General features: G+C 33.7%; 1 long non-coding RNA gene across 1 annotated transcript in view; it reads left to right on the forward strand.

The window, feature by feature from the left end:
- Positions 1-602: 602 nt before the first annotated feature.
- The window catches only part of LOC123925083, a 33,890-nt gene continuing 19,414 nt past the window's right edge, over positions 603-15,078 (forward strand). Inside the window, exon 1 of the long non-coding RNA XR_006814913.1 lies at positions 603-693. This is a non-coding gene — a long non-coding RNA (uncharacterized LOC123925083). The remainder of the gene's footprint in view (positions 694-15,078) is intronic.

The raw sequence follows: 15,078 nt of genomic DNA on the forward strand, positions 1-15,078 counted from the left end.
ACAATAATTTAAAATGATGGAGGAAAGCTAAAATTAACTTTAGCTTAGTTTCCTTGTTCCTAAATGATTTGCATTCACATCTTTATTAAAGGCTTACATAACATTCAATTTAAAATACATTCAATCCACCATGACAAGTTCTAGCCAAATGTTCTAAAAAATATAACTTTTACCAGAAATAGCTTTCACTCTGTATTATGATAGTTATAGGGATGTTTTGATATAATTCAAACTAAACACCTCAAGTTTCAGCAATCTGACTTGAGGAAGTAATTCATAAAACCAGACCTTTTATCAATCTGACTTTGAGACAATGTACATAAATTAGACTAGAGTTTTTAACATTTCTCATCAATAAATAACTACTTAATGAATATATAACACTGCTTCTGGGTGACAACATTGTAAAGAACTGTTCTTTCTTTCCCTGCCTGTTTCCTTCTAGATACATGAGATCATTAGCCTCTGAGCCTTTGATACAAAGAATAATGAAGCTGCTGAGTCATTTAATTTATAGCTTTTTCAGTTAACACATGATATCATCTAATCTTAACTATTAAATTCTCTACTCTAGTCAGGTTTTCTCAAGTTAGTCATTTAATAAAACTGTATCTGACTTTAAATTGAGCCTATGAATTTAGCTGCTATATATTGTGGAGCTCTCCTAACAAATTTTGCAAATTCAGAAAAAAGGTAAGACTACATCACTTTAAGTTAAATACTGTACTTTTGACCTTGCAGTATAATAAAACTTTCTTATCTAAAAACTACAGGGTCATCTCTACATAAGGATAATGTTAGATGAAAGTAATAGTGTATCAAATATTCTTTTAGAATTGTAGCTTTGGAAGTAAGTTAAACATGTCAGGCTATATCCAGTGGTGAAAACCACAACTGAGGAGTCCTTTGAACATTTTAAAACTGAGAAAGGAGCTGTGTGTTGAATGAGTCCGAAGTAATCTTGTATTTGTCATATGGACCACCTCAGGGCAATTCTGATCTATTTATTGCTAGCTGTTCATGCACTTGTTATAGTATATAAAGGAAACAAAATCATTAAGTTGAAATCAAAGGTAACTTTTTTTCAGAATTTTAATATTTTTTTAAATTTTATTTTATTTTTTCAGTGTTCCAAGACTAAAGGTAACTATTTAAATCTGATACGTGAGACTTTTTTCTCTCAGGAAAAAAAGAGACTAGTTGCTTGGGATAAGATAGCTAGAAGGATCACTGTAAAGTTGTATGCATTTAACTTGCCATTTTGTGTCTGTTCAGATAAGATAATTGAACTAAAATACCAATGATGGCTCTGTACAGAGGGTTATTGAGGCTGTATCATTTTGTTCCACAGAAACTTAATTTTTACTCTTATCCATCAGCCTATATTGAGGGATGATGAGTATTTATCACCATGAAACTCATTATTATTTTCACTGTAGAACTGTTATCGAAGATGTTACCCATTAATTGGTATATTGTCTTCCTTGTGGTGACCCATGAGAGCCATTTCTCTCATAGACCAGTTTTGTATTTCTTGTGAATTCTGTTTTAATCTTCAGATTACTTCGAGTATGCATTTTGTGTATAACTTGATATTTATCTTATAAATATCCTATTATTATCCTTTTTTCCAAAGTTTTACTTTCTTTGCCCAGCTATCTACACTTAAATATTTTATATACTTTCAAAAATTTGTATCAATATAGTTATGAAATAGCTAACAGTATAAGAAATACATAGCAATTAAAACTGAGAAGTTTTCAAGTTAGTATTTTTGCCACTTATGACAAAAATTAGGATTTGTTCCTAAAATATATATTTTTTAAATTAAAATACAGTTGACTCACAATGTGATATTAGTTTCAGGTGTACAACATAGGGATCTGACAACTGTATATTATGCTGTGCTCACAACTGTAGCTACCACTTGTCTCTATATAATCACTCACTATAATTCTAATGCTGTAATACATTTTATCCCCATGACTTATTCATTCCATAAGTAGAGGCTTGTACCCCTCACTCCCCTTCATCCATTTTACCCATCCTCTCACCCCCCTTCCCCTCCGGCAACCACTTTTGTTCTCTGCTTGTTATGGGTGTTTTTTATTGGTTCACTTGTTTTGTTTTTTAGATTCCACATACAAATGAAATCATACCATATTTGTATTTTCCTGTCTGTTATACTTCACTTAACATCATACTATCCAGGTCCATCCATATTGTCACAAATGGCAAGATCTTATTCTTTTTTTTTTAATTTAATTTATTTTTTTTTTTTTTGGTGTTCCAAGATTCATTTTTTATGCACCACATTCAGTGCTCTATGCAATATGTGCCCTCCTTAAAACCTACCACCAAGCTCACCCAACCCCTCACCCTCCTCCCCTCCCAAACCCTCAGTTTGTTTCTCAGAGTCCACAGTCTCTCATTCTTTTCTAGGGTTGAGTAATATTTCATTGTGTATACATACTACGTTTTTTTTGGTTCATTCTTCTGTCAGTGCACACTTAAGTGGCTTCCATAGCTCAGCTAGTATAAATAATACTGCCATAGACACAGGAGTCCGTTTATTTTTTTTCAAATTAGTGTTCTTGTTTCTTTGGGTAAATACCCAGTAATGGAATTACTGAATAGTATGATATTTCAATTTTTTAACGTTTTGAGGAATCTTCATACTGCTTAACATAATCATTTTTGGATAACTCAACCACTGAACACCATGGATTTCTTGATTTGCCCAATTTAATACATCTTCAGAAGAATAAAAATAAACAAATATTAAGTAAATGGGAATGGGAATGGGAATTTGAACATGTTTTACTTTCTGGATTTATATTACTTTAGAATTAGAATGCTTTTTAATATTCTTTTTTTTTTGCTTTTTAATATTCTGCTTTCTTATCTGCAACATATGAATAATAACCTGTCACCTATGATTACTATAAGGACAAGATAATATAATGATGCAAAAGAAATTTACTTAACAGTAAAATCAGTCAGTCAAAACTAACATTTCTGAGTGACTATGGGCTACTCATTATGCTAAGTATGCTAGTTATGCATTGGTGGACAGACACAGTTCTTGACAACTGGGACTAATACTACAGTGAAGACATAAATATATCACAAAATATGTAATTACAATTCATAGTAAATCATATGAAAGAAGAGATTCAACTACAGATTCAATGTTTATAATGTACCTCTCTGAGAAAAATTACACAAAGACTGATATCTAGTAAAGGGGAAAGAGATAAAGATAGGACTATTCTAGGCAAAATGAACCAAATGCACACAATTTTCAAATGGAAAAAGAGTTTGGCATATGTGAAACTTGATAAAATGACCAAAGCAAGAGAGATCAAAGGTGGAATAAGGTGAAATTAGATATACAGGTGGAATTCTGTTCATCACGAGGCCTTGCATTCCACGATGATTATTTCAGATTTGTATCTAAGAGAATGTAAAGCCACTGAGATTCTTTATTGTTTACCAGTTTTGAAGAGCAGCTTTAGATTTATAGCAAGATTGGGAGGAAGGTACAGAGATTTCCCATAATAACCTTTCCTCACACATGCAGCTTCCCCAATAATTAACATCCCTCATCACAGTGGTGTATTTGTTATAACTGATGAACGTACACTGACCCATCATAATTATCCAGATCTACAGTTTACATTACTGTTCACTACTGGTATTGTACATGGGTTTGGACAAATATATAATAATATGTATTGATTATTATGGAAATCACACAGGGTGTTTTCACTGCCTTAAAAATCCTGTGCTCTATTTCGCTCCCCAACCCCATCCCCAACCATCAGCAATCACTGACCTTTTGTGATCTTCACAGTTTTACCTTTTTCAGAATGTATGTAACTGAAAACATAAAGAACCGTTACTTGCATCTGCAAGGACAGACTTTGACCTACTTTCAAATCACGTTGTTTGTTTTCTTATTGTGGAATTTTAAGAATTCTTTGTATATTTTGAGTGACAGGTCTTTACTGGACATATAGTTTACTAATATATTTTTTTTCCTAGTCTGTGGCTTTTCCTCTCATTCTCTTGACATTGTCTCTTATAGAAGTTTTAAATTAAAGAAGCCCAGCTTGTTAGTTATGTCTGTCATAAATCATGACTTTTGTGTTGTGTAAAATGTCAGTCTCATCCAACGACTTCTAGGTTTTCTCCTATGTGATCTACTATGAGTTTTACCACGGAAATATTTTTATTTGGAGTGATATTATCAGACTTGTATTTATAAAGATTATACTGGCTATTGTCCAAGAATGTTTTGAGAAGTACAAATGTGAATTCGGGAATAAAAACTAAGAGTCTACTGCAACTATTCAGGCCAGAAATTATGGTGACTTATACCAAGGAAGTGACATTGGAGGAAAGGCATGTGTATTTACTTCAAATTTAATGAGAGGAGAAAAGTGGAAGTTTGTAATCATAGAATGAGTATTGATGACTAAGAAGAATGGATCATCAAAATTGACTTCCATTTTACTATACTGGTTAATTTCATGTATTATGAAAGACTGTGGAGGAATAAGCATGACTAAATTTTAAATAGAAAATCATGATACAGTGGATCGCATTTCACCATATCTTTTAGGCTTAAATGTGACTTAGCATTTCCAAAGCAAGTTTTACTTTTAGTGTCTGGTTTGGAAATACTATTTCCCATATATTGAGCACTGCTGCTAAATTACATTATGGATTTTCTTGGTACTTAAATTTATCAAAGTGAAGTCTTGTTACATTTTCAATGTCACCTGGAAAAGCGAACTTCTAAAGAGTGAAGTAAGCAGTTGTTGCTTTGTAGAGGGGAAGTCAATGACTTGATTCATGACACCTTCAAATTTCTACATATTTAAAAGTTAACAATCAGGTTACACAGTGGTGTTTGGAAAAAAATCCCCACATAATATAGAAAAATATAACATATATCATAAGTATAAAATATATATTTTGTGAATAGAAAACAAAGCACTCAGAAAAAATAATAAACCATATGCAAAGCACCAGCTAGCCTAATTTAAACAAAAACAGAAAAACACAAAATTTTTCCAAAATTTTCATGAAGTGGAAGAATAAAATAACCATCATAAAAAAAATTTTTTTAAACTCTTAGGACATTAGTTTTATACCTTTACTTAAATATTTTTGAAAATCTGAATGCAATTAATAACTCTCAAGGAAACTATAATTTACCAACTATTAACCCAGCAAGGAAACTCTAAGAGGTATTTCCATAGAAAACAAAGAGGTAATGTTATTGAAGAGCATCCCCCAAATAATTTTATAGATAAATATTGTCAAGTTTAAAATCCAAAGAATCAGAAAGATATGAAAAGGCATAGAGAAAGCAAGTCCAACAATGCTGATACCTTATAAAAACTACACACACACACACACACACACACACACACACACACACACACAATAATTCCTGGCAATCATACCACTTATGCAAAAATTAAAAAAAAATACTAGCGAACAGAAGATAATGCTGTATCAACAAAAATATATCATGATTAAGACTCATCCCACTAGTAAAAGGATGTTTCAACATTAATTACCGTGACTATTATACATCTTCCTTCAAACCAAGACATTTTTAAAATGAAAGGAATTACTCTTTCATAAACACACACACACACATACACACACACAAGAGAACACAAGAGAAATAAACCAGGTCTATCTTGAGCAAACTATTAGTCACCTTTTCTTTATGGTATTTACAATACATCAAATTTGTGATTTTATTTGTATTGGTGCAGCTTTTCTTTCACAACCACCTTCCAGGCTAGATTTTAAGCTTCATATAGCAAGGACTCCAATATCTAATTCACCATTCTGACCTCTAGTATGAATGAATTAATGAATCTAGTAAATGGCATATTATAGAGCTAAATTAAAATTTGTTAGATGAATGGAGTAATTCAATATTAATTTATTGTTGTCTCCTATCATCAGTCTGATCATGCATTAATGCATACACATAGACTGAAAACACACACAAACATACTGTTTTATCCTTAAATATCTGAATTTTTTTTTCAAAGATTTCATTTATTTAATTGTCAGAGAGAGAGAGAGAGAGAGAGAGAGAACACAGTCAGGGAGACTGGTAGGCAGAGGCAGAAGCAAGCTCCCTGCTGAGCAGGGAGCCTCATGCAGGACACCATCCCAAGACTCTTGGATCATGACCAGAGCTGAAGGCAGGTGCTTAACTGACTGAGCCACCAGGTGTCCCTTAAATATCTTAAATTTAATAACATAGTTCATGGTGGACCAAAAAATACTGTATATGAGAATACAGAAAAATGGCATTCAGGAATATATTACTAATGATTAATATGGAATTTGAAAGTAATAGAGTTAGAACAAAGCAAGGCCCACCTCACGCAATTCTCCCTTGCAGAAAAGAATAGTTTTTTTTTATGATTTTTCAAAATAAAGGAAAAAAATAATTCACATTTTCCAGGATTTTTAAACGCCTGAAAAATAGTATAACATGGTGACTACTTACATAGTATGTATTTTACCACCTTCATCTAGTGTTCTTTCTTACAAACTATCAAAAATTCCTCAGTCTTTCAAGAAATCTACTATTTAAATAATTTCTAAATGATACTGTCCATGTGAAGTATCGTAAAACATGAGTGAAGCATGTTACTATAATTTGAAAATCATATATTTGGGTCTTCTATGAGTTTTAAAAATTATTTACTAAATCATTTAAAAACGGTGTGAGGAAATACTATCCACACAGAGATAAACATATTACATTAAGATAATTTCATCCACAGTATTTTCACTGAAAGAGTTACTCCTATAATAACTGATTATTTACTTTAGACTTATTTCCAGAAATAAGACTGATAGGACAAGGTCTCCCTATCAACATGATGTGGGGAAATGGCATTGCCTTTACAGGCAGGGGAACTTGGCTCTATCAGAAACCAGTTTTATGAGGCAAGACACCCTTGTGATTTCACTATCTGGAATGCTATTCTGAAGCTTCACGGGTTTATTATTATATTATATTATAGTATATATTATTACCATGGGAAATAGGGTTACTGAGAGGATGATGTAATATAAGTGGAAGTGCCTAGCAAAACAGATAAAATATTCACCACATGTTAGTTTCCCATTCTCATCCTTCTTCCTTCCTTCCTGTCCTTCTTTTGAGTGACAAAATCATATTTACTGCTTATTAATAAGAAAGTATCCCTTTTGGCACTTTAGTAAGGATGTATCTTCAAACTGATGTGGCTCTTGACCAGTTGAACATGATAGTGGTATTGTTATTTGGAAGAGGATGAAATTAATAGGAATATCACAGAAATATAATGTTTAGGTTTACCAGCAAAACCATAAAAACACATATTTATTCTGTAAGATTAAAGACATCTGTCTCCTTTCAGAGTATCCAGTTTTGTCTGAGTTTTCCATGGTTGGATTCATTAACCACCCATGTGAAATTTTCAGTTTTCTGCTCCCAAGTACATTCTAAAACTACAATGTTACAGACTTTTAAGGTTTTTTTGTTGTTGTTGTTATTAATCCTAGTAATATAACTTGTTAATTGAGAAATAATTCTAATGATAACATCATTGGATAAGAGTATGACAAATAATAATAGCTACCTACATTTTTTAGCAGAGTTCTATTACACCTTATGCTGTGATTATTTCATTTGTTAATGCTTTTATAAGGAAAGGTTTTGTGAAATTCTCAAAACCTTAATTCCTTGACTTTGTAAAATGGTAAGTGACAGGGCCAAAATTAAAAGGGATTTTTTTTTTCCTGATTTGACTTGGTTAAATCAACAAACAAAAAGCCAAAAGCAAAATAAAAACAAAACAATATGACAACCACAACTTCAGGATAATATTGGAGTATAGGAAAGTCTGTTCTATATTCCGTGGTTTGGAGCATTAACACATTGTTTTCTGTATGCTCCAGACAGAAAAGCATCCTCAAAGAATCACTAACAATTTATACTAGAAGGGAAAAAGAAGTTACAAAGTCAGTTATAGAAAAAGACATAAATACCTTCTGATGGAGAGGTTGGTAACTAATTTGAATGGCCAGTAAATATGTGGACTGAAGATAAGAGAAAATGAACTTAAATGGCAAGATGTGGGAATAAATGCATGAGGCAAACTCAAAAAGGTCAAAATCTGTGAAATATGAAGATCTTTTACATATTTCATGCATATTTATGCTAACCTTGAAAAAATAAGAAGTCTTTGGATTAGAAATAGGTTTGGACTGAAAATGGGTCAAAATAACTTTGTTTATCATATTTTTCTTGGTTTAGATATATTCTTACATTTTAAATTTAAAAGAAAACTTTTTATTTTCAAATTCCTCTAGCAGTGTTTTATTTTTGAGTAAGGGATTTTCAGAAAACAATTAGAAAATGCCTTACTAATATTTCTCCCACTTTTGTTGACTTTGGCAAGATAAAATTATAAGTATCCAGAATTATATTTATCCCAGAATTTATTATCAGGAGCCATCATTGCACATTGAAGTCTTTTAGCACAAAAGATGTGCTAAAATAATGCTCAGATTTCATACATAGTCATACACAATAAGAATCTTAAGTGCTTATCTTTAAAAGCCTGCATCTAGTTTCTTTTTAAATGATTTCTTAAAATTTCAGCTTCATTGTGTAATCTATCATTTTTACAATTCTCATTTAATATTATTCTTCATTTCACCATTCTTAGGATATTAAAGAGAGAAAGAGCTGAAAGTGAACCTTAGAAAAACAGTAAAACTTTTCTACATTTATTCATTTATTTCTGTTAATAAAGATTATCTGAGGGATCACAGAACTTTAGAATTGGAAGAGGTTCTCTACAAAGAAAAGGAACACAGGAACTGAAAGTACAATTTGTAAGACATAGAGGAAGTTTTTGGCAAGTCAAACACAAGCTCTTTAGACATTTTGTGCCAGTTCAAACCTCACCACTACATTCTTCTCCCTTTATTTGAACTTTTTTCAAATTCCCTTTTTAAAAAAATGAGGTTCTATTACAATTAGTGATATGAGAATAAGCAAGTAAGTATTCAGTATCAAGTCTTTACGATTTGTTCTCTCTCATTTCAGGAAATAACCCCAAAGTCATGTAACAGGAAACAAACATTAGAAAGTCATCAGGATAGATCTTTAAACAGAAAACAAAGCAAAACAAAATTCTGTTAAAGTATACTTTCACGCATTATTAATTTAATTACCTTGGTTGTTTGCATTTAAGCAAGATACAGTAAAACAGATTATTCTCTCCTGGTTACTATTTTTCCTATTGTTACTCTTCCTATTCTTACTATCATTCTTCCTGTTATGTGCATGTGCTCTGATAAAGAATACTTTTGTTTAATCTATTAAACATTTATAGAAAAATAATTAATCCCAAAGGAACAGATGGTCATTAATGTTTGCTTCTTGAAAGATCTCAATCTCCTTGTCAGTTGTCACTCTTTCTGTACTTTTCCATCAATACAATGGCTGGGGGGGTTGGAAATCATCATGACTATAATTTGTGATGGCATGCTTAGGACACTTGGTATTCTCAATATAGGTTTAAATACTCAAAGTCAATTAATGTATCTGTCTAATTATTTTAAAGATTTAAATAATTCAAGTAAAAATAAATTTGACTATAATCCATAAATAATTTTGTGCTAAAAACATCCTTTCAAATAGTTAAAATAGCTTAACCTGATTTGATATTTCTTACTTGCAAGTCTTTTCTTGAGTTGGGGACCTTGGGCTCTGTCGTTAATGTTGGAAAGTTCCCAGTAAAATGTAGATGTAAAATAACTGTCTTAGATAAATTATGATAATTCATATCACTACATAGAATAAACAGTATAGAGATTTTCTTTGAGTTAAGGCAGGATTACATCATAAGTAGAAAATATAAGTCAAAAATGCATTTAATATTCCTAACTTACCATATACCATAACTTACCTTAGCCTACCTTAAACATGCTCACATTAGCCTACAGTTGAGCAAATCATCTAACAGAAAGCCTATTTTATAATAAAGTGTTAGATATCTCATGTAATTTATTGAATACTGTACTGAAACACAGAATGATTGTAACCATATCAGTTCTTCACCCTGGTGATCACATGACCAACCTCGAGCAGTGGCTGCTGCCCCCACCCAGCATCAGGAGAGAGGAAGTTACCACCTATCAGTAGCCTAGGAAAAGACCAATATTCAAAATTTGAAGTATGGTTTCTACTGATAAGTATCAGATTTGCCACATCATAAAGTCAAAAACATCATAAGTTGAATGATCATCAGCTGGGGACAGTCTGTACTATTTAACATAACACTAGCTTTTGTAATAAATAAACTCCAAACTCTTAGAGGCTTACATTGATAGAGTCCAAGGATTGGTGGCAGAGGCAGGAAGTGGACTGTGCTCAATACCATATTTTAGAGAACCAGGTTTACAGAAGCTCTGTTATCAACACATCTGCACACCTGTGCTATGAGCATCCAGCCAGTAAACATGGGAAGAGTGCTCCACAGACAGAGCTTCCAAGAATGGGCTCGATTTGGATGTGTAATGTATCAGTTTGCCTCATACCCCACTGGCTACTACTCTGTCATATGAAAGCAGGATCCAGAGGTAAAGGAAACAACTACCCCTTTTGTGTTGTAAGTGTTGCTGGAGGAATGGGGTGACCTCTGGCCCTGAGGCCTCACCCAGCCATCCTTGGGTCAGCGCCAAAGGCTCTTAATCTCATCACAAGACAAAAATTCAAGGAAAGACTAGACAGTGGTTGAGCCGTGCATGGGAAGGGTTTATTACAGAGAAAGTACACTCTGGAGCTGTGAGAGCGGGAGAGTTCAAAGGAGAGTTGCACCTGGCGTTTCTCTATCTTTTATTGATGGTTGTTAACTAAGGGGTGGGATATTTATTACTTGAGGTGGGTATTTCTTTCTGTGCTGGGTTTCACACCTTTTCTTCCTTACTTGGTCAGGGCCTCTAACCTTCTTTGTCTCCGACCTGGGTGGTTTGAGCTGGCTTCCTGTGGCCTGTTTGTTGCACACTGCCAGGACAGTTGCTGACTTTCCTGATAACAGGCCTTGACTCCCTCTTTGCTGGTTTCCAGGCATCCTGTGAAAGCCTAACTGCCTCGTCTAACACCAGCAACTGTTTGATCAGTTCACCTAGAGGCAGAAATGACTGCTCAGACAGGAATGTACTTGGATGCTGCGACAGATGTCACAACACAAAGCCCAATGACTATGAATAAAATACATTTATCTAGTACTCACAACCAGCAAGAAGTCCCAGCTAGGAAAGAACTCAAGCAGGGATGTGGAAGAAGGGAGCAAAGGTTGGAGTAGTTTGGTGCTACTGTGATGAGGGATGAAGCCAGAGTGGGTTTTTTATACCTCAGGTTACAGATTATTTTTGATATTCCCACCCTTTTGCAGGAGCTAGAGATGTGAGGGCCTTTTTGGTTGCTGAGATGTGGGGCAGTCTGGGAAGAGGGAAGGATGGGAATTGAAAAGCTGTCAACATTTAAACATCAAAAATGGAATCAGCCTAATTATTACAGCAATCTAGGATTACATGAGCAATCCGATCATTCTGATGGGCAATTAGAAACAAAAACAAAACAAAAACAAAAACAAAAAACCCCTAAAGTTCCCGATTTGGGTTCTGTATCCAGTTCTAATGTGTATATGTGTGTGTGCATGTGGGTATATGTGGGTGTGTGGTGTTCCTTCATACCACCAAACAATTCTCCAGACACCAGCTGAATGCCCTGAAGTTCAAATTAGTTCTGTCATTATCTACCCTAGTGATAATGTCAGATATCACAGATTAAGGGCTCAATCCTACAAGACTGGCCCCACTCTACTTCAGCTGCCAGTTCCAAGTCCAGATCATTACCTATACTTCTCACTGACTAGCTATTTTCCAACAACTTCCACCTCAGGTTTGATTAATTTGCTAGAATGGGTCACAGAACTCAGAGAAACATTTACTTATTAAATATCATCAGTTTATAATAAAAAGGCATAAATCAGAAATAGCCACGTAAAAGAGAGGGATGATAGAGCAAGTATAGGAAAATGGCCTGGAGCTATGGTGACCTCTCCAAGCATGCAATTCTCTTGCCACTCCCACAAGTATTCACTAAGCATGAACTTCTCAAAACCCCATTCCTTTGGGGTTTTATGGAGGCTATATTATATGGCACAATTGATTAAATCACGGGCCACTGGTGATTGAGTCAAGCTGTAGCACCCCCACCCTTCCTAGAGAGGCAGGAAGGTGGTACTAGTGAAAATTCCAAGCTTCCATTCACATGGTTGGTCCCCTGGCCACCAACCCCCATATTCAGGTGTGTTCCCAATGTTACCTCATTCACATAATTAAAAAGACACTTTTAAGCTCTCTCACTTAGGAAATTATAAGGGTTTTAGGAGGGTTTTTTGCCAGAAGAGGGACAGAGGCCAAATATTATCTATTATAAATCATAGTATCACATCCCTATAAAGGAAAAAATAAATGTCCCCTTCAACTGGCCAGTCTAGCAACCATGGTAATCAATTTAAAGGTCCTAGATCATAACATAATGTTTTTCTTTCTATGAACTTGCACATGGTTCTGTTTGTTTTTTTAGTTTAGAATATTCTATTTCCAAATCTACCATCCATCCTGGCATGATGTAAAGATACCCAGTAATAAAACTTGTAAGTAAGGTCTTCTTCTAAAAAAGATGTTATTATAAGATTTCTATTTCAGAAAGACAAAACTCTGTTGAATGATACTAAAGAAATTATGGATAAATTATGGATAAAAATACAACAAATACATTTGAGAAGATTCAATATTTTAAACCTTAAAAGAAACCTTTAAACCTTTAAAGAAAATGTTTTTGTGTGTGGTTATATACATATATATACATATAAAACGTGAGTTTTTTATGTATATGTGTGTATATATACACATGTGTGTATAGCATCTAAAAGATACAATAACAGCATCAATTTTAAAACATGGCACTGCAGCAAAGATTAGACATGAAAGCAAGCACTTAATTTACCCTCAATCAATATTAGCTCTTACTATTATTATTACTTTATATGAACACTTGACTCTTTTACTATTATTATTACTTTGTATGAATATTTGACTTTTTACACTGGGCAAATATCATTTTCTAATAACCAAAAAGCTATTTTATAAATATAAAATTCAGTTTATTTAAAAAATATTTTAAAAAAAGAGATTCAGCTGTTTATTTTATGGAGCCATTTCTGATCTCTCTGGTCATTCATATATCCCCAATGAATGAATGAGTGTCTTTCATCTGTCATGATATGACAGATGGAACTTAATTATTGCAAGGCATCTCTTATAAACCAGGCACTCTGCTAAGCATTAAGTGTATTATTTTAATCTTCAAAGTAACTCTAAGGTGGGAGATTTCATTGTCATAGGTGAGGAGTCACTTACATGCATTTACATAGCTTCTAATATTTTGACCCAGATTATTCTGACTTCCAGGATCAAGTTTCCAAGTTTTAGCACCTGAAAACATATTAAGCACATGGTTATAATATATATTTAATGAATTACTAAACTGACTAAATATATATATTCCACCATAATTTTGAAGGCAGAGTACTCATGTAGCTATCTCCATTTTATTCCCCTAAATTCCACAATGCCTGTCTTTTGGCTTCTGTCTTCTAGATGAACTTGAGTTACCATTATTTGTTTTTAAAATGTCTGGAATGACATTTACATGGCATTGTCTCAATGGATTCAAAGGAAGAAGAGTCCACATAGAACAATCAGAATGAAAAAGGTGAACTTTTCAAATTCTACTCTCCACATGGCAAAACACACTGAATAATACATTTACTGGTTAGAGTTCAGGCCACCTGGAGAATATACTTGAGGAGTTAAAGACAAGGATTTATGGCTTAGATTCACAGTTGGTCTGGGGCTTAGAAGAAAGTATGGCTGAAGTTCTGCAGATATAACAAATTCCTCAGCCACATAATGTCCATATTCTATTTAATACTCTTTCAACTCTTCTCCTCAATTTTCTAACCTGTCCACTTATTTATATTTTTTCCTCCCTTTGTTTTTCACATCTTCTATTCCCAAACACAACTTTCTTAGGTCCATGGACATAAGTCTTTCCCTAAGATTAAAGAACAAAAGTGAAATTCTTAGCTTTGTCCATTTAAATAAATTTCATTATTTTATGAATCATCCCCAAATCTTCTCACTCAGACTCTAATTCTGGGTTATGTAATACCCCCGGCAGATATGGTAGGCTAATAATTGGATGAAACCAACCAGGGCTCATTTTTCTCAAAGTTTCCTATTCTTCTCACCCCCCTCATTCCATTTGCTCATAGGCTGTATATTATTTTTCTTAGGAAGAAGTATGTCCATCAAAAAATTAAAAGAGAAGAAGGGAGGGAGCAAGGGAGAGAGGAAGATGAAGAGCAGGGAAGAAAGGAGATGGGGGCAGAAATAAAGGGAAGGCAGAAATGAGAAATGAGCCTGGAAGATCTTTAAGGAGATAATGATAGATAATTAGTTTCGGGAGAGATGAAAGGGGATGAGAACAGCAAGATCATAGGATCCATTAGATGTTCTCATTCTGGTTTGGGGGGGCAAAACGATATAAAAGCAGCATGCCAACCTCTACTTCCTACCTCCCCCCAAAAAAAGAAATTTAGATTTTTTATCCAGGCATAGGATACAATAGATTTCAACACCTCAGGATGACATTAAAGCAGCAGAGAGGTCACTATATCCCAAAGATATGTTAGAGAAGCAGCAAGGAGAGGCATGGACTACAAAAAGCCAGGAGATGTAAATGAGGCTCTGGAGTTTACTTCTATGAGCTAAGGGCTTGGACTAGATGTAAGATCCCCACTCCTCACTCCTCTAGCCACTACCTCAACAAAAAGGAGCTCAAAGAAGATACAGATTTGACTTTTCCAAAAATTAAAGGATATTATACATGTAACATAG

Source organism: Meles meles, chromosome 14, assembly GCF_922984935.1.
Source record: "Meles meles chromosome 14, mMelMel3.1 paternal haplotype, whole genome shotgun sequence".
NCBI lineage: Eukaryota > Metazoa > Chordata > Mammalia > Carnivora > Mustelidae > Meles > Meles meles.